The 22,117-nt window shown below is 37.2% G+C and overlaps 1 protein-coding gene across 15 annotated transcripts in view; it reads left to right on the top strand.

The window, feature by feature from the left end:
* The window catches only part of ptprub (protein tyrosine phosphatase receptor type Ub), a 231,868-nt gene that overhangs the window by 2,015 nt on the left and 207,736 nt on the right, over positions 1-22,117 (top strand). The window lies entirely within an intron of this gene.

Below are 22,117 nucleotides of genomic sequence, written 5' to 3'. Positions count from 1 at the left end.
CTGTGCATTCCCCTCTGCTCTTCAGCTGCAGTCTAATCCTAGTTTCTGTTAGTTTTTGGCCTGATTTACACAGTGTAATCCACTCTTATTGTGTTTGGCTGCTGTTTCCGCCTTTGTTTTTTCCCCTGTTGTTTTCCCATGTCCTGGTTGACAGAAGGTAGTGATGAGTGACCTGATGCGAGATGAATACAGGCATTGTAACCAAGTTTCTATCTCATTTATAGCTTTTCACCCCCCCCCCCCCCATCAAGCTGCAATGCTGCATGCTTTCCTTTTGTGAGCTGTGCATCATTATGAGTTTTATAGTAATGAATGGGTGAACTTTATAAGCACTGATGTTGTAGACTAATTTAAAAAATAATCAAATGGTTCGTACAAATGCATAAAAGCACAAAATCCTTCAACATTTTAATGAAAAGTTTTTTTTTATTTTTTTTAATCAATGCGGGTGCTGGTGAGGTCGCTTTGATGATTGAAAATGCACTGGAATCAGTATTGAGGTTAATAAGAAAGGTTTCGAATATTTTTTTAAAATGTATTTATGAATGGCATAATGATTGCATGGCTGACGGTGATCTTCAGTTGATTTCACCTTTCAAGGATATATTTTCTTTTAGTTCTCCTGTTCATAATCATAGATGCTGTTGCAATCCAAACTGTGTCGCTATGCTGGAACTGACACAAGCAAATGTCTCTCATAATAAGGGGAATGAAGCACATCATTAGGAGGAATAAGGAAATAATTAAAGCACATGAAGATAATTATACTAAAGCTGAGACAGAATGGGGCAGCTTCACATTAGCTGCCTAGTCTCAGGAGGTTTGACATGCAGTGCCCTTTGTTGGGTTGTCCCACAAAGTTTTATTCTATGGTATTGACATTTTAAATAATCTGTTAGAGGCAGATCATATCCATTAATATAACTCAGCATAATTTTCTATTTATTGCACAGTGTGTGTTGTGTTGTGGTAGGATTTGATAGATATGGGTCTTTCATTGGCCAATATTGATAACGACATTGAGAATTTGATTTTCTGAAATTAAAGTTAACTAATTTTTAGCGATGTATTTGGTGCTGAATGCGACTTGTTATTGTTATCAGACTGATTAGTAAAATAGGCCGATAATAGCTTATTATTATGATAGCTAAGTTATCATACCCCATTATTTCCATTTAGCCTATTTTTAGCCACAAATAAGTAAATCGTTTACTCAGAGAGCCTGTAATTTTTCTTCCATGACATTTGTGAAAGATTGTGAGATGAGAAAGATTTCGGCACTTGTTTTTAAAAGTAATAAATCATTTTAATTCACAAATTAACTGGAATTAATTAAAATAATTATGTCTGGAGTATTAATTCAGGCATACATCTGGACTGTATTTATTTATTAATGAGTTTTGTTTTCCTTTCAACCCACAAAAATGTAGATTCATATCTATCAGCTTCAAAATATAATTAATTATTCTAAGCATCAGCCAAAATTTCAATAGAGTAGCATCCTTGTTAATTTTACATTACATTTTATCAATATTACCACTTGTAGTCATTGGCAAAGTGTAGGCTGGATAAATAGACTTGGCTGAAATCGGTCTGCTACTTAGATGGGTAAATCCTGACTTGTACACAAGATCTTGAATTTGAAGTGCTCTTCAATAAGATGTCATCCATGTTTGGGAAAAGATGAGTTTCTGTCCTGCCACAGTGCCTAATTGGCTTCCTCAGGTTTGCTGGACTGTCAGTCCTCTAGCTTTGTTATAGCTTAGACTTCAACTGTTTCTTGCAGTACAGAGCTTGGCATGTGCATCAAGGTGGTATCCATTTTCCCGGGACCCACTGAAGCAACTGAGTGAGTCATCATGCAAAAAAAGCTTGTTATGGTAAAGTTTTGAAAGTGGGGATGAAGTTTTATAGGGATTTCCCCACTGATTATGAGATAATACAACATGTCTGAACTTCAAGGAGACCGCCCTGGTGCCCAGGTGTAGGCGGGAGACCGTTGTAGGAGGGCTCAGATGTCTCGGGCACCCAGATATTATGCATCAAACAGATTCATTAATCAGAATCAACCTGACATCCGAACTCTTTGACCTCATTTAATTGCAGAGTACCTGTAAAAAAGGAGGCGGCGAGGACCCTGGTGACCGGAATTTTATTTCCTTTGTAATTAAGGAAATTGCGTAGCTTTTTTCACCCTGCACTTCCATCTGCAGTAGAAGCTCAGAGGGCCTTTTATTTTTACTTTCAGTGTCAAGCGCCACCGAAATAACGAGGGAATGTGTCGGAGAAGGTTTTGAATGCAACAAAGCTGAGAGCGCTCATTCCTCGGCATCAGAGGCAGTCCGTCTCTTGTCGAGAAATGTTTTCTTTGGACTCGTCTGTCATATATAAGAGCTGCGAGCCGGGGAGGGGAGGGGGTTTTGGGAAAGGAGGACTGCCAGAGGGCTCTCTCCTCCTCTTCTTCAAACGGCAGAGCTGCTCAGAGTCAACATCTGATGGGAAACGAGCGTACGACAACAGAGCGAACCGGTGCTGGCTTTTCCTTTTGTTGTCTCTGGAAGGCTGCTCCATTCCTCACTGATTTATCTATGGATATCAAAAAATGGTTCCAATTTCAAGGGGCCCCTGATGGAAATTTGGCTCTAAGAGGATCTGAGACTGGTGTTTAGATGTGAAAATGACAGTGAAATAGATCATCACAGACTCCAGTACAGGAAGGAACTTAGAAACCTCGGCTTGCCCTTAAGTTTGGCGAATTTTGCTAGAGAAAGATCTCTGCCTGGTTAGATTCTCCCATGTTAAATCCAGCCTACCCAGGTGCAGCATTTTTGAATTCATCCCCACAGCGCACACTATGATTTGTTCTCCTCCTTACAAGCAGTAATGCCTGAGGCTACGATTTTTTCATTTTCGGGAAGCTTTTTGCCTTTAACTTTGTTAAGTGTCTGTTGAGCAGCACCACATATCAGAGGATTGCAGGTGTTTACTGTGTGTGGGTGGTGAATATACTTTATTTTTAAGCCTAGTAATTTCACAGGTGTTGGTAAACAATGATTGAGACTAAAGAGCTTTTCAGCGATGCCTTTTCTGAATTATATCCACCCAGGTTGCGAAATATTTTCTGCAAATGTTGTTAATTGATATTTAGGAGCATATTTCCATTCGCAAAATAAGAGACTTGCTAAGTCCAACGCAATTTGCTTATCTCACCAAGGCTGCAATTGTTAGGGATGGGCGTGTTTTTTTAATTATTTTTTTTATTTCAAGTACTGATAGGTCTCAAAAACGAGTAGTCTACTTGAGTACTGATTTTAATAGTAGTAATAGTTTGCAATTTGTTAATTTGTTCTTATTTTATTACTGTTTTGTCTTTTTTCTGTAGTTTAATGATTCAAACAAAGCCTCCCTGTGCAGTGTAAACTATTACTACAAAATGACTCAAAATATAAAACTTTTTGAGATAATAACAAATTATCTGTATTGCTGTATATAGCAGTTTTCCCTGTTGTATCAGAAATGGTATCAAATATCGATATTTTTCATGGTTTTGTATCTAAAGTTGGAAATTCCAGTATCGTGACAACACTATACACAAAATAAGCATAACATCACGACTTGCAATATCTGCATAAAAGGATGCAAATGCACTTGGAATAAGTTACGTGCTGGCCAGAAAGTCAGTGTTACTCATGTTGTGGATGCGCTCTTCCCATTATAACACTCTGCAACATGGGCAATAAAGCATAAAGAATTCATAATGTTTTATTACAATAGTGTTGGGCCCTATGCAATCCGTTTTATTTTTTCCTATATTCCGTTTTTTTTTTTTTGGACAAATTCTATGTTTTTTGTTTTAAGTTTTCTGGATTCCATTTTAATGGTTTAATTAAATTTGAATAATCAAAAAGCCTGTCTAATTAATTGAATTAAAAAAACAAATTATTTTTTTTAAATTTTTTTATTTCTATGAAATGTTTTTTACAGAAATGTTGTCTTGAGTATTTTTTTTTTTCTGGCAATCAAATGTAGGCATAAAACATTAATTTAATCTTTTAATCATGAAATTAAACAACTTTTTTGTCGAACAAAGTGCTGCACTACAGAGCTGTACTCTTAAAATTAAAACATGGAAGAAATATTGTGATTATAAAGTTTTAATAATTATTTATTATTATTATTAGTGTTAGTATTATTGTAATTACATTGAGACGTATAGCTAAATTCTAAGTACAACTGTAATATATTTCTGTCAAATTTTCAAGCTAAACGGAACTTTTATTTTGACAGGTTGTCGTGCCGAGTTTGTGTGCTTATACTGTATATGATGATAGTTTTATCAAATTAAATGGTAAAATGCTCATGAAGTGCAAGTGCTCAATGCAAATGAAATGTTAACTGTTATAAATAAATTATAGCATAATAAATGGATTCAATCTTTTTTAGTGCATGGTTTGCCCACAATTTAACATTTTAGGATTGAATTGAAACTTAAGTAACATATGCTTAATGCTTTGTGTTCCGCTAGTATAAAAATATCTGCAAGAAATAAGAAATATAAAGAGCTTCAGCATATATTGTTTGGCCTTCATTGTATTGTTTTTCTGAACATTTCTTTTCTGTCGTGAGACTTGCGATGCAGTGTTCAGCGAGTCTTCGTGCTGGCCTTTTGTCTTTATGACCTGTTTTGAAGGTCTCTGCTTGTTTCAGTGCTTTCTTATAATCATTTTGGCCCTGTGGCATTTTCCTTCTACCTTTTCTTTAAACAAATGGGGTGAGCTCTTGTCTGAATCATTTATCTGATTTGCCAGTTCCTGGCAAGTACGATGATCTGATGATGCAAAATGTCCCCTCAGTAGAATAGATCTTTTGTAATTGCATGACTCTTTATTCTCCATTCATTGTGAGTGTTTTTCAAGCCTCTCCCTCTTTCGCTATTTCTTTCTCTCTCACCTTTCGCAGTATTTCTCAGACTGTGTATGGTGATAAGACTGCTCATAACATTTGGTTTATGGCAAAACTTCCCATTTCCCTGACCTTTTAAGCTTGAGTTTTAGATTCACATGCTACAAATATCACGCTTTATGGATTCCCCGATTAGCATTTAGTATGTTTGTATGGCTTATGTATGTGTTATGTATGCATTATCGAAGGAATACACACACAGCTGTCGCATAACTCTCAGGGATGTAGTGATGAAGTTTGTGGTGGAGCTCTTGAGGTTTCTGAATTTCATCTTGGCCCTAGTGCTGCACTGACAGGCTGGAGAGATTTACACCAGCCCTGCCCTTATTCTCCATACTCAGCCTCTCGGTGGCCCCGTCCAGCAGAGATTAAAGTCGTATTGATCCATGAGCCCAGGAAAGTCCATTTCACTAAGACTCCATCAAACAAGGACCCCCTTTATGAACCATGTGTTTCTGATATAGATACATGAAATATAGTGGGTATGAAATATAGTGGGTGAAAGCCATCCAGACTCATACCTGGACTCATGAATGTAATGCGATCATAAAATATCTTGCTCTTTGTGTTGTATAACCCTCAGGGAAGGAGTTACTGTAGAATACATTTGTATTTCCTTGTCTTTTCTTTTATTGTAAATTGGAAAGTGTATTTTTTCTTTTTTTTTACAGGGATGGGGGATGCTCCCATATATTGGCTGAGATGATGGATAATTGATTTTATGATTTTGTGACACAAAATATGTATGCCAAAATATCCAGAATATAAAAATGTACAGAATGGGAGTGACCATTATTCTATGAAACAGTCATGGTCAAAAGTTTGCATACACCTTTCAGAATCTACAAAATTTTTACTATTTTAAAGTCCCCTGTGGTGAAAATTAAGCTTTAAATGTTGTCTATATGTATATGTGGTGTTTTTAACATGCTTTAAGACAAACCATGTGCAAATTCATGAGTCAACACCATTGTTGGGAATTTTCTCTTTAAAACTGCAGTGAACCAAAAACGGATTCAAAAACGCGGTTTGAAATCGCTGGCGTTTCTGACGTCACAGACTACCTTGTAACCAATCACGTCAATGACTACGTTTACATGAAGCCAATAACTCGTTCAAAACCGGGATATTAGCAATAACCCGGTCACGCACGGCCATGTAACACCGGCAAAAACCCGAATATGCTCATATCCGGGATTTTAATATGATACCTGGGGTACCCCTTTTCTAACCCGAATTTTTGGTCATGTGAACGCGTATTGGCATATCACCATAATGATTTGTGTTCTGCGCATGTTCTATTCGCAAGGAATCTTGGTCTTTTGAGTAGAGGAACTTCTCGGCGCATACAAAAACCCGCGTGCAGTATACCGGAAGTAAACATGGCGACACTCAGCACAGCATACATTTGGAGCGAGGTCAGTGCCAGCACCAAAGCGCAAACAAAGGCGATCGCTATCTGCTCCGAACTATTCATTATCCGCGTGCTACTGCTGTTGTTGTTGTTTTTGGATACAGGAAGAAGAATCGGAAATGACGCATATTGCGTCTTAAGGTTGTCCTTACGTCCAGACGCTAACTGCGCATTGCCGTTTACATCGGGATATTGCAATTCCGTGTATACAGGAGTAACTCTCTCTGCTCACGCATGTAAATGGGTTATCCCTAATGTTTCAGAAACCTGAATAGTGACTTTTTATCCGACCATAACCCAAATATTGGCTGCATGTAAACGTAGTCAATGTTTGATCATCAACCAGTGGATCTCTGAGCTGGTGTGAGAGAGTGGAGTTGGGGCTAATTTGCATATTCATAGAATCACGTATACTAAATCAGGCAAGGGTGTAGTTACATACAAGCTATTTTAAGGCATGATGAATTTGTTTTCAAGGAAAAAACGTTTAAATATGTAATGAGTTTTAAGGGATAAAATTGACTACAGGGGGACTTTTCAAAATTAGTGGGATCATACAAAATGCATGTTTTTTTATTTTTATTTTATTTAGTACTGCCCTGAATAAGATATTTTTCATCAAAAGAGGTTTACATATAGTCCACAAGACAAAATAGAAGTTGAATTTATAAAAATGACCCCACTCCAAAGTTTGCTCACTTGATTCTTAATACTGTGTGTCATCTGGATGATCCACTGCTGTTTTTTTGTTTTGTGATTGTTGTTAATGAGTTTCTGGTTTGTCCTGAGCAGTTAAACTGCCCACTGTCCTTCAGAAAAATCCTCCAGGTCCCGTACATTCTTTGGTTTTCAAGCATCTTTTTGCATATTTGTTTTGCACCCTTTTCAGTAGTGACTGTGATTTTTGAGATCCACCTTTTCACACTGAGGACAACTGAGGGACTCCGTTACACAGCTATTACAAATGGTGAAAACCTTCACTGATGCACAAGAAGGAAACACAATGAATTAGAGCTGGGGGTGAAAACTTTTGAACAGGATGAAGATGTTCAAAAACAGGATGACATTCCTAATTTATCTGATGTTGATAATTTTATAAAATGCTAATAATGACCAATACCGATATAGTCACGATCTTGATGTATTGTGCATCATTTGTCCTTTCTGACAGAATTTGGACTTATTTTAAAGCACATAGACAGATTATCTCATGCTAATCCACCTCTATAAATATCTCCAAAAAGTGATGCCAACTTCTAGAAACTCTGGCACTTTTCAGCAGTCATTGGCAGCGAGCATGAGCTCGCGATCACAGATGCAGTCTGTCATACTTGTTAGATCTCATCATAAACACACCCATCTGCTAGGCTGTTCACTTTCCTGTCTGTTGTTTTCTCCTACTTTTCCTCAATGTGACACCCAAGCAGAAAGTTGCCGCCTGTACTTCTGGATACACAATCTGCAGAAAACCCTTTGTCACTCTCCGGAGATCTTTTGGGAAAGTATCGAGTTTCAGTCTCAGGCAATGATCTATGAGAAGATTTAGTTTGAATTAAAAAAAAAAAACACTGAATTTGTTCCCCTGCTCGAATGACGCTGGGTCAGAAGTGGATGTGCGCCAAACCTCCCGACTATTTCCTCCTCTGGCACGCAAACGCCTTTAGCTGCAGCAGCCGTCATCTTTCTTGATTTCCAAAATGTTGCCTAATAACAAATTGTCAAGTTACACAAAACTTGCAGAGTTAAATCAGCAGAGAGAGTGCTACGTTTACGTGCACCCATAGCTAACGTCAGCTCTCACTCCCCTGTTGACGCTATGAAATACGAAACCACTAAATGAGAAAGAACAGAACTTTCCAATGAAGTATCCTGATACTGTATGGATAGTTTTAAGCCTGTATAACAGGTTCTCATGGGCATCCTTTAGGCGAGCTGTGTGGCATCATGCGGGTGGCCCGTAATCACATCGGCACTAGTGGTTCAACGGATCACAAAACTCACGGTTCGGATCATATGAGTCCCAGATCGGATCCGCAAGAATAAAATGTTCTGGGGGTAACTTTGCTTTCCATTTATTACTGAATGGACAACTTTAAGTACTCTGATACCACAGCAAAGGCTGCTTGCTTAACTAATAAAGTTCAAACATTATTAAAGGCAAGTGAACAGTCAATAAAAAAAAAAGAACAAATGCACTCATTCCAAGTATACATGTAGATAAATACAATTTAATAAAGATACAAATAAAGTAAGGCCTAACTGTTGTATTCATTAGTATTCACTAACTGTAGTACAGGAATCTAATAATAAAATGTAAAATATAAAACTATAAATGTAGGTAAAAACTATAGTGTTCACTTTATAAATTTTATATAGATTAATCTTTGTTAAAGTGGTGTGGTTTGATTAACATTGACAACAGCAGACAGCTGCTGTCACTTTAAGACCTAATGCATGGATCCAATATAATAATCAGATTTTTTTTCTCAACTGTTTATGGTATTTTGACATATGTTTGTATATGTGTCCATCCAAGTGCGAGGAGACGCAAAAGAGTAATAAATTTGGAGTTTGTGCGCTATCTGAAATGCGCAGATAAAAGCGCCCTAGTACCGAATTAAATTTTCTTTTGCTTCTAGTGCTGGAATAGTTTAAAGGGGTCCAATTATGCCAGTTTACGGAGTCTTTATTTTGTTTTTGGGGTGTACTAGAATATGCGTTCATGCTTGATTTTTCAAAAAATACATTTTTTTTTCTCACATATTTTACATTTATTACAGCACCTCTCCCTTCAGTCTGGCCCGAACACATCGTTTCCTGTTTTGGTTAAGTCCCTCCTTCCGAAATACGAAATGTGTGGTGATTGGTTAGCTAGCCCAGTGTGTTGTTATTGGCAGCTCTTAGCGCGTTCTGGAAATGTCACGCCCTTTACCATAACCGCAAGCTCTAGTACTCCGATGTAAATATTAATGATGGCGTAAATTTCAAACCAATTCAAGCCCGATTCAGACTTAAGAATATAACAAACAAGATTGTCCAGAACGGATTTCATGCACACACTTTGCAAGCACGGATTTCACCGGACACTTCAGAGGGTTTTTTTTTTTGGTGTGTAATTTTCTTATATGTTGTATAACTTCAAATCTAAAATGTCTAATTATGAAACTTGTCGGAAAACTGGTAATACAAACAGTAATCGGTCACAAAACCATTGTTAATTTTCCTAATGGGCGGTGAACAGTCATGCAAAAACGAGAGCTTACAAAAACTACAGTAAACTATATCAACACTAATGTTGGCTTGCAGGCGAGTGGAGCCAAACAGCTTTGCCGTTTGTTTACATCGTAGCAATAAATAACATAACTTATGTTTGGAACTGTTAATAGAAAACGCAACTAGAAATAATAAGATATACTTACAAGTTGTGATCCACAACCAACAGATTGTCCTGACAAAGTGGAAAATTATCCATTTCAGGAGAAGCTTTCATTTCTGGAAGCTGTTTTCTGTAAAATGTGCAGCGCACAGACAAACGTTGGGGTTATAATGTTCAGGAACAGTGTTTAAAATTAATTTGAACCACTCTAAGTTTGTCAGCCTTAGGAAGGCCAAAGGTTTTGGAAACGGGGTGCACCCCGTCCCCCTTTTTGCATATTCCGTGGGAGGAGATTATTTAAATGAGTTGAAATGAGTTAAAATTCATTGTAGTTCTGGGAAATTGCATCCCTTTAAAATATAAAATAGCTCCCTTTGGAGTGGACTTTGAGCTTTGTAACCTTGCAGATCTTTTTCACGCTCGAACAGCAACATTACACACTAACTAAAGTTGAAAAAATTAAAAAGCATAATAGGACCTACTGTATTGAATGTGTAAACTGGCAAGACAAAACACATGCAGATTATAAACCTTCTCTCTATGCAGGTTAAACTTAATTTAGTGAATCACATGTGTACCGAACCGTAGGGCCTGGTCCGTATACGGATCACGGATCAACTACGATCCGTTTAACCCCTAATTGCCACCATTAATTCATTATAGATGGAATAAACGGGATGTGAGCTCTTCTGCCTTGAAACGATAATTAAGGCGTAGGTGGTGTCAGCTTGATTTAAATGCACACATTCACACATCCAGATGAATAACATCAAGACTGAAATAGTCAGTTTCGTCTATTTTACAGCTTTCGGTGACACCTGCCATGTCACAGCATTGTGGATGTTATTTGAATGGGAAGTGCTCTTTCTGTTTCCGTGGGTGACTTCTCCCTGGTGTGACAGCTGTTCTTGGCAGGTTATGGCATGAGTGCGCCCGGTGTCAGCAGGGACTGCATCACTGTCACCTCAGCAGACTTCTCTTTCACACCTGTGTGTTCTACCTGAGCTCCGTGTGCTGTGTCTTATGTGTGCATGCATGTGCTTAAAGATCACGCTTTCAGATGCTGTTTTCACTTTGTCATATTTGCTTACACTGATATATCATGATTAATTATGTTCACAAGCAGTCCGTAATGATTAAGGATGTACCTGAAGGTTGAGATGTCTATAATTAATGTATTAATGGGAACAAATTAACGCCTATTCTCAAAACCCTGTGAGCTCCACTGCTTACATGGATATCAGCCTTGTAATGCAGCGAAGCTAACAATGTGATATTTAAACAAAAGCATAAAAACAGTACTCACAAAATATCATTTTAATTTGATTTGAATTTGATTGATTGCTATAGAATCCTATACAAATCCCTATTTGTAATAGTTTGGGAATCTGCCTTGGCCCATATGCATGTGCATACCCAGACGCTACGCCACTGAAGTGAACGCAAACAGTTGAGAAAGAAATCGGATGTGCATCATTATATTGGATCTTCACATATGATCTTAAAGTGACAGCAGCCTAAAAATATCTGCTGCAGACTCTCAACTGTCAAAACACAGCTGTTAATATTTAAGTACAGGGAACACTATAGTGTTATTTTACATTTAGGCCTAATTAATACATTTTTGTATCTGAATACTACAGTTTGACCTTACTTTATTTGTAACTTTGTTGTGTCACAATTTATGCGTTGCAATCATGGACTCTTATTTTGATATTCTGTTTTGTTTCCCTGCTCTGTTTAGTTTCGTTTCCTTGGTTTCTGATTATGTTCCTGTTTGTTTCTATGGTTACTTATAATTATTAGCGGTATCTTATTTAGCTCCTTGTTATCCCCTGCTATTCCCTTTTCAGTTCAGTCCTCTGTCAGTACATACCCCCAACAATCTCCTGCATTTATTATAAAATACTATAAAAATGATTCCTAGTTTGTGCATGTTGCTTATCCTTACCAGCACGTTACAATATGCTTGTAATTATTGTATTTGTCATATTATTACTGACTATTCACTTGCCTTTAATCAGGGCTCAACATAAAAAAAAAATCCCCACTGGCCCCGGGCCATCGGGCCATTGCTTATGTCGAGCCCTGTTTTAATAATGTTTGAACTTTATTAGTTTGGCTAGTAGTTTTTGCAGTGGTATTGGAAGTACTTAAAGTGTGCTTTAAGCAAAGTTATATTAGTATCATGTATGTCAGCATATAAAATCTATTAACATATCCACCACCAATTTTTTTCCCAGTGGATTGCCTTCTTCACAAAGGTATACTTTAATTTTGGATCAAAGAAGTTTCCTTAAATGCATAATGTTGCTTCTTACCTTGTGAAACAGCCTTCTTGTTTGCAGCTCACTAGGGTTTGGAACAGAGCTTTTAAAATGAAGGCTTCTTTCAGTCAGTATGTCCCTGTTATAGAGCAATGCCTCTCTAGAAGCAATACTTTTAAAGTAAAAGCACAGTAACAAGCACATGTCCACTGTCAATTTTGTGGGATTTCCTGTAGGTAGCTGCATTTTCAGTTTCCCTCTCAGACCATCTTAGTCTACACCTACATGCTCCTAAATTCGTGTGGCGTACAGAATGATTTCTCCCACATGGCCTCCAAATAGTGCCGAGACGTCAGTGGAAGCTTTGCCAGCACCCGCTTGGCACGCCAAAGTAGATGTCAAGCAATTTATAAAATGTTCGAAATAATCTATCATATGGTTTTGTATTATATAAATGCAGCATGAGGATAATTGAATGAATGAAGGGCCCAGATAACAGGTGAGTAAGGGTGTAACAATACATTGATATGGATCGATGCATGGATCAAACGTCTAACGATACGATGCATCGATGCTACACATAAGATATCGATATACGGTACCTTTATTTGGACACTCTCCACGTCCTCACGTAACTTTTCTTGGCTGAAATAGACGCATAACAAGATTGAGTAAACCCTTTGGCACAAAAGCCGGTATTTTCCACTGTCAAGGCATCGCGAGTTTGTTTTATAGCAGAAACGACAAGCACCCTTGTTTGTGAACACAACCCGAAAAGTCTGTTTTAGCGAATCAGTGCGCAGTAAAAGCTCTCTGTATTGCGTGTACGTTAATCTCAACAACAAAGTTTGACAAGCGTCTATGTCAGCTGAGGAGATTAACGTTACAAAGATTATGTGTTTTATTATGTATCATAGCAATTACTTGTCTTTGTTTAACTTTGAAACATGAAATGTGGAGTTATCGGATTTTGCCACACAAATAAATAAATAAATATATATATAATTAAAGGGTTAGTTCACCCAAAAATGAAAATTAAGTCATTAATTACTCACCCCCATGCTGTACCAACCCCATAAGACCTTCGTTCATCTTCGGAACACAATGAAGATATTTTTGATTAAATCTGAGAGGTGGATCACTGCTACATAGGCTGCCAGAGGGAATGAAACTTGACGGCCCAAAAAGTCATTAAAGAACATGTTTAAATAATCCATGTGCCTACAGTGGCTCAACTATAAGTTTATCAAGCGACGAGACTACTTTTTTCCCGAAAAAAAAAAACATAATAACGACTTCATTCGACTATTCCTTTTCATTCCTTGTGGGCCTGAGACGAGAGTTCAAGAGATTTCCACGACGCCTGCGCGAGAACTGAACAAGAAGTATTAGAAGAAGAACGTTCTCTTCTCAGTTCTCGCGCATGCGTCGTGGAAATCTCTTGAACTCTCGTCTCAGGCCCACAAGGAAGAAAAGGAATAGTCGAATAAAGTCGTTATTATGTTTTTTTTTTCGGGAAAAAAGTATTCTCGTCGCTTGATAAACTTATAGTTGAGCCACTGTAGGCAAATGGAATATTTAAACATTTTCTTTAATGACTTTCTGGGCCGTCAAGTTTCATTCCCTCTGGCAGCCTATGTAGCAGTGATCCACCTCTCAGATTTAATCAAAAATATCTTCATTTGTGTTCCGAAGATGAACGAAGGTCTTATGGGGTTGGCACAGCATGGGGGTGAGTAATTAATGACTTAATTTTCATTTTTGGGTGAACTAACCCTTTAAAGTTCATTGAAAATATTTAATATATATGTTACCTGTATTTTTGTTAGTTAGTATTACTTAATCAAAACAACCCAGCTGCAGTTTGATTGATATTCAAATTAGGGCTGGATGATTAATCGAAAAATAATCGAAACCGAAATTCAGAGCCTAGAACTGACATAATTTTACCATGTCGGTTATTTCGTTTTTTTAATCCTATTAATATTTCCGCCCACTGTGTGTTAATGTACTTTCCCCTTAAAACATATTACCGCGTGTGTAGTCACGTAACTCCGCCCCGTCCAGTCTGCGACATTGAAGCAACATGAGCCCCTTTCACACAGCGCGTTGATCCCGGGAAATTGCCAGAACAAACACCTGTGTGAACGCAAACACGACCCGGGATTGATGCCAGCTTGGGGACATAGTAACATTGCCGTGTTCAGTCCCGGAACGCGCGCTGTGTGAACAAAAGCCGTAATCAATGCCGTGTCGTAATGATGGCGCTAAGCCGGGATCGTTCGTCAGCGTGAAACGGTTCGTAATGCGCTAGTTTATGATCGAATCAGAGGAAAAAAAATGTACAAGCTGGTTTCTCGAGAGAAATCGCAACTCATAAGCAAACTATAGACGCCGCTGGGACATGTCACGTGTCTTTGCGGGTTGTGCGTGTCCGTGTGAACGCACTCTGTTGATTCCGGAAAAATCGCTGGCAGTGTGAATGAACCAAAGTCAAACAAACCCGGGTCAAATCCCGGGCCACTTTATCCGTGTATTTTCCGGAATCTCTGTGTGAAAGGGAACTCAAACACTGAGTCAACTCAGCAACAGGAGCCGCTTGTACCAAAGAAACACGCGAACAAAGAGAGAGACTGACAAACGCCCAGCAACAAGTGCCTCCACTCCACAAAGCAGGTTTCGATAACACAAGCATTTACAAATGCTACACAATATGAAAAGGATTAGTTTTTTTAGTTTTATACAAGTTATATTTTACTTTTAAGATGGCAATATTTACAATAATTTAATTTGTTTACAAAAAGAACTATTTTCTACATTTTTAGGAAACTTTCTTTTTACATTAAAACTTAATTACTTTTTTATAAGACGTTTTTATTTCAAGCATTGTATGCTTTGTTTGATTCAATTGTTTGAAATATTTAATAAGTAAGCATTAAAAGCTATCTGTGTGTTTCCTTATTTTAGAATCACAAAGATAGGATTATCCATTCTTTCATAAAAAAAATAACCGTGAATATTTACAATATAAGCCTTGCCAGTGACACATGAGAAATAATTTATTTTAAATAATCGTTCAATAATCGTAATCGAGGTAACTTGTTCGATTAATCGTGATTATGATTTTGGCCAAAATCGTCCAGCCCTAATTCAAATGCACAATAAAAAAAAATAAAAAACATGATATATGAAAATGAACAAGAACGGAGTTATCTGTTTTTGCAAATGAACTTCTCTGTTATAGAGTTCATTTGCAAAAACGGATAACTCCGTTCTTGTTCATTTTCATATATCATGTTTTTTTTCATTGTAACTTGTTACAAACAACTTGTAAATGTCCCAATGTTTTCAAAGAGTTTATTTCAACTTTCATGTTATATATTTTTGCATTTGTGAGTTAATAAACATAACTGGTTGTGTACACTTGACACATAATATCTAAATATTGATAAAACAATTGATGTAGCCCTGAATCGAATCGTAATCGTATCGCTGAATTCTTAGAGGTATCGGCAAATATCGTATTGCTGGCTGAGAGAATCGATATCGTATCGTACTGTGATGAACTGTCCGATTTACATCCCTACAGGTGAGCCGTTCAGACTCGGGTGTTTGCTGGAGACCTGAGAGTGAAGGATTATTGATCTCCTACCGACCGGCAGAAAGAGCTTATCGCTTCTTTTAGAGCTCTTCTTCCAGTTGTCTCCCTCAGGACTCTGGACTCTAATCCCAGATCATGATCCGATCACCTCAGATGAAGTGCTTCTTCCTCTCGGCACTTTCTCATCTACTCCCTGTCTCTTTCTCACAGTCTCTCTTTCCCTGTCTGTCTTTAGACTTTCCTCTCCCTTTGGTTCCCTCTCTCAGATTGCCCTTCGTATTCTTAGGCTCTGCTGAAATCAGCATGCAGCCCTTGGTTGACATCCATAATGCATATGCATGCGCTAGATGAAGCTCGCTGGAGTTTGTGTTCCGTCTTGTGGGACGGCGTCTGTTTCGCCCTGAATTCTGAAGGGCTTCAATCTTCACTATGAAAATTTTCTCCCACCACCTCTAGTTTTGATTCTTTGTCAAACTGTTCTGGATTTATGCAAAAATGTCACTGTCAGACTTAAATATTATTAGAGATTGATCAATATTATTTTCTAGGACTAGAATATATTGTGTGTCTAATGTTATATTATTATATATTTATATTTAATGTTATATATTTAATAATAATAATTGTAATAACAATAATAATGATCAATATTATTTTATTAGCACAAGTATTATATACAAATGTACTATTTATAACAAATAGCATTATTATTATATTGTTATTAATAATGTTTAATAGTAATAGTTGTAGTAGTCGTAGTAGTAGTAGTAGTAGTTGTAGTAGTAGTATTAGTTTTAACAAATTCATTTTATATTATTATTTTCAAATATAGTTTATTAATATTGTTGAAAATAATATAAATTTATTTGCTACTACTTAGTAGTAGTACTAGTACTAGGGCATATAGCAAATTATTAGTTAAATAATATTATTATTAATAGTAACATTATTATTAATAATAATAATAAATTGTTTTTTTATGTTGGTAAAAACTATTGGTCAGATTGATTATAGTTCTAATCATAAATAATTCTTTTTATTGTACAAACATCACCACTTGTGTGTCAGATAATTTTTCGGATCAGGTCCTCAAGATTTTCACTTCCTCTTGTCTCCTTTTAAATTCCTATCTGTCTGTTTCTTCCCTGGAAATACTAAGTCTCTCTGCTTCCAGATACTAATCAGGAATGAGGACTGTCTGACAGGCAGAATTCATTCCTTTATTCTTGTTTTATCTTGGCGTCAGTGCTAACATAGCTAGCTCAGAGCTATATGGACCTATCATTTAGCTCCATTTAACATGTGAGAGAGTATAATTCTTGCCTGTAGCCCTTGTAGATCAATGGATTGAAAGCTTTGGTGTCTTAAGTGCTAAGACTGGTGTGTTTTTACTTGAATCTTACACCCCGAGCAAAAGAATTTGGGGTTTATGGACGTTTTTTAGACTTCTTGTAGTCTTTATGCAAAGATCAAACATGACTTTATAGACACAACAGCACATTTCAGGGCAAAGCTACATGCATGTTGTTTTTGATTTTTACTTTCAAGTAAACAAGCATACACAGGAGTAAACGGATGCCTACATGAGTGTGGCCTTAAAATCGTTCCCATCAATACATCTGGAGGATAGGCATTGTGCCTAGAGTGGCAGCTTCAGTGCTGTTGCATGTCCTCCTTTCGGAGGGTGTTTTTTTGGCCTGAGGTCGTTATGGTCACATTTCAACTAGGCTACATGTGAAATGCACTGGATGCCACTGTGAGTTCTTTTATCTAGAGATGCACTGGTTGACCGGCCCTAAATTGGAAGCGATTTATATCTCTGAAGGGAACTGACTGTTTTTTTCAGTGGTATTTTCTTTTCCTCTAACTTCTGTGGTAAATAGTGCTTATTAGAAGTGCTTTGTGTTCCATAAGCACCACCTACTGTCAGAGAGTGAACTTGCATTTTCATTTAGCTTATTTGGCATAATTCCACAAATTTAAAGTCAGACCATTCTATTTTTGCTTTAAATCTTGCAATTGTACAATCTAATTCAAATTCAAAAACAACTGCTCATGCTACATGCGTGTAGCATCTTTGTTTGGATCGTGATTATAAATGCAGTGGTTGCCTCTAATTTCAAATGGCTACAGATATTTTTTTGTTTAAGGCCAGTTTGCCTGTTATAGAGACAATAAACAATATGTTTTCCTGAAAAAAAAAAAAAAAATCAGCAACCTGTCTCCTGGAATCGGCCAATTTGCTTGTAAAAAAATCGTAATTTGAATCGTCAATGAAAAATCATCATCAGTGCATCACTACTTTCATCTAGTAGTCGACTATGATTTTTAAAAATGCTATATTATATTTATTATTATAATAATAAATATAAACCATTTATCAGTTGCCATAAAAATGATTGGTTTATCAGTATCAGTCAGGATGTTGACATTAGTGTACCATTTCCTCCATTTTTTTAAACGCTATTTTATACACTAAATAGGGCCTAACACAACTGTAGTTTAATAACTATATGCACTATGATACTACAAATACACTTCTTAAATGCAAAGTATAACTACTATGGTCTTTGGTCTTTGATACTATTTAACAGTGTAAAATTGGTACAGTACAATGCTAAAGAAAGAAGGCAGTGCACTTTGAAGAATGTGTTGGCTGTTTGCTGATATGTTGCACTGTATTGCATCTAACCAGGCTGTGACATCTTTTGTTTTCTCTGGCATCATGAACCGATTTTATTTCTCCCTGGATCCATTAGCTGGTCAGACTGGCTAATTGAGAAGGGGTTTAAGCAGGGATTAAACCGGCATGAGATGTAGGTGGATGAGGGAGGCGAAGGAAAAAGGCTTTGGAAAGAGATGAGTGGCTAATATGGGTATTAGTGCACGTAGGTGCAGTTATTTGGCATCATGTGACACTGAGTAGAAACAGAACAAAGCGCTGCCGACAATGGCCTCACTGACTTCAAGTGATCTCACATTCACTGAGGTTCACAATGTTAACGGCTTCCGAATCTCTCATTCTGATCTCGTCCTTGTGCTTGTTCACTCTGGACTTATGTGCACTGCTGCATGAAATGAGTCTAAGATTGTTGAGTTAAACTTGTTCCTCAAGCTAAATAAGTTTAACATTAGTCTTGTGTAGGCAGAACTTCTATATAAGGTCCGCATAACAGCTTATGCTGGCCAAGAACCACACATTGTTTTTTGTGCCTTTTTTTTAAAGTTTCATTTAATTTTTAACCAAAATGAAAAAAAGTTATTTAAAGTCACCATGTATTCAATAATTTTATCCCTTAAAACTAATCTTTGATCACCCAAATTATATATTTAAAAGTTTTTTTTCTCCTTGAAAAAAAATTCTTCATGCCTTAAAAAAGCTTGAATGTAACTCTATGCCCTTGCCTCATTTAATATACGTGGTTCTATGAATATGCAAATTAGCCCCTCCATTCACTCACACCAGCTTAGAGATCCACTCGTTGATGTGATTGGTTACAAGGTAGTTTGTGACATCAGAAACGCCAGCGATTTCAAACCTTGATTCTGTTACTGTTTTTGGTCCACTGCAGTAACAGTTTTAAGGAGAAAATACTTAGCAATTGTGTTGACTTATGAATTTGCACATGGTTTGTTAAAGCACATTGAAAACACAGTAGTAAAGAATACACTGGAAAAATTTAATCAAGATTTCTGCCCGTCAAAAAGTTTTAAGTTGCTTTTTAAATAGTTGTCAAATGCTTTTATTAATTAATTTTCAAAATTGAACTTTAAAAGTATGAACTTAGTACATTGTATGACTCATTTATACTGTTAAGACCTTTACAGAGGTCACAAGGTTGCTTTTTTTGATTGCATATCCCCTAATTTCTTCATTCTTGATTAGTGTTGAAGAATGTCTTCAGGTTAGTTTTACTTCAGTAACTTCCTTATTGTGATTTAGCATGGAGCATCAAGCACAGTTGGACCGGGTTTACTTCAGGTTAACCAGCGGCAGCTGTGTTCTGGTTTTCAGTAATCTTTTAAAGAATGCAGTCTTATATCCACCACCTCTATGTGTCCCCCTCCAAACTCAGCCATAATCCTATTACAAAGGCCAGTCAGAACTCAGGACATATGAATGTAACCAAACTTCAGAGGTTTGGCGTATACTTTTTCCTGTGTGTTGAGTTAAAACGTTCAATTCTTGCTAGTAGCACTCAATGGGACTCCACGGAATGTGCATGCTTCTCTTATCCTGCTGCAAGGAGAGATTTCAGATTTCTTTTGTTGAGGATAGGTCAACTGAGGCTGTTATTTTCTGTAGCAGTATTAACCCACACAGCTTTACCGAGGCATTGGAAGCCCTGCACGATTGGCGAATAATTAATGCCTGAGCCCACGTCGTAGCGTTGGGATGCTACATAATGGCATGACTGTGGTGCTGTGGATTTGTTCTGGTCCTGAGCCTGAGTGTCGCCAGAGGTTCTGCCCAAGAGATTTCAAGCGGTATTCCAGAGACCAAATCCCGGAACAGACACTGAGAGAGCAGAGCAGCCCCTTATCTCTTCGTTATTAGCTCATAAATATTTATTTGAGACTGCGTCTAAAGAAAGAGTTTTGCTCACAGATCTTCAGATGAAAAGCTACATTTTATGTCTTTTGACTGCGTGGAGGGGCCTGTTTTTGAACGTAGCAAATTATTCTTTTGTGTCTGGTCTTTTAAATGAATCAGTTGAACTGGTTCATAGAACCCAGTCTGAATTATTCATTCACTAATTAGACTGAATCTGCCTGAGCAGTTGTTGGAGTCTCACTGATTCATATAGAGAGAGATTGTTTTTTTTCTTCTTTTTAATTTTTTTAAATTTATTTAATTGTAATATTTTTGTTATATGTATTAATGTTATATTTATAATATATATTTTGTTATTTTAAATGGAAAAAAACCCGTTATTTAAATATCAACGCAGTCTTTAGTCAAGAACCAGAACCATTGTACAGAATACACTGATTTAGAAAACAATCTAAATGATTTATTCAGAAATCAGACTGAATTCGGTCTGAGCTGTCCTTGTGTCAACAAATAACTGATTCATTTGGAGTCTGATTAAAAATGATTCAGCTGAACTGCTTTGCAAAACCTGAACGATTTGTTGATGAATTGGACTTTTGGTTCAAGCAGTTCTTGAATTAATTCATACGTATCGGATTCTAAGTGATCCAGGTTAACAACTCGCTGTTTCAATGTACCAAGAGGTCGTTCTTGGTTCAATGAGACCGTGAGTTGTGAACCTTTTTAAATCTGGAGATGATAAAATGTCTTGTAATTTATAGATCCATTTAGCCTGGGTTTTCCCATGCTGCCTTGCGCGCAGCGCGATTTTAATCACGCTGCTAGGCAGCCTGGATTCCATGGACCAGATTTTCGCCTCAGCGAGGGGACCAATCACAGAACGGGGAGGGAGCAGCAAGGCGATGACGACATCTATGCAACACACCAAAGCAGTTTGTTTATACCTATGGATCCAACATGGGAGCAGACGCGAAGTTACCTTTCGATGCAGCACAAACGGCAATAGTCGCTGAACGCCATCCTGTAGACACAAATCTCTGACCCATCTTCGTCTTCCTCGTCTAATTTCTGTCGCCGTAGATACGTCATCTGGTACAATTGAAACGATTGGCTATGAGCTACGTATAGGCGCATTTGATAGACATTCTTAGCACCCAATAAACGGCTCTGGGCATTCGTAAACCACGCCTCAAATACGAGAAAATGAACATATGGTTCCCAGACCCACGTCTCAATGAGACTAGGTCTGACGTTAGCCAGGCTAAGATCCATTACTCGTCTTCCAGTTTTTTCTAAAGTCCTGGAGAAGATTGTCTCAGAACAACTGATGCACTATCTTGAGACAAACCATTATCTGAGTCCTCTGTAATTTGGATTCAGGCACAACCATTCTACTGAATCTGCTGTTTGTTTATTAACCGAAAATATCAAACAATCACTTGACAAGGGAAATGTAGTTGGTGTAGTATTTTTTAGATCTAAAAAAGGCATTTGATACAGTAAATCACAAGACCTTAATTTCCAAATTAGCTAAGTTCAATTTATCTAAACAGTCATTGTCTTGGTTTGAATCATATTTAAAAGGCCATGAACAATGTGTTATAATTAAGAATGTGAGATCCACTCTTCTCAAAATTGAAACAGGGATCCCTCAGGGCACTGTCTTGGGACCTATTCTTTTCAGTCTCTACATTAATGATTTGCCAGATGTTTGTCCAGATATAGGTCTACAGATGTATGCAGATGACACAGTGGTGTATGCATCTGGTAATACCTGTATTTCTGTGGCTGATAAACTAAATTCCAACTAAAAAAACAAACTCTGTCTGCTTTTCCATTAAAAAACTACCTTTAACACAACTATTGAATGTACAAATTAATGGGGAGCTTATTGAACAAGTACCTGAAGTGAAGTATCTGGGAATAATTATAGACTATCAGT

This window comes from Siphateles boraxobius, unplaced genomic scaffold (assembly GCF_051911475.1).
Source record: "Siphateles boraxobius isolate OS27281-9 unplaced genomic scaffold, OSU_SipBor_1 12, whole genome shotgun sequence".
In the NCBI taxonomy this organism is placed as follows: Eukaryota; Metazoa; Chordata; class Actinopteri; order Cypriniformes; family Leuciscidae; genus Siphateles; species Siphateles boraxobius.
This window is presented reverse-complemented; position numbering and strand designations above follow the sequence as displayed.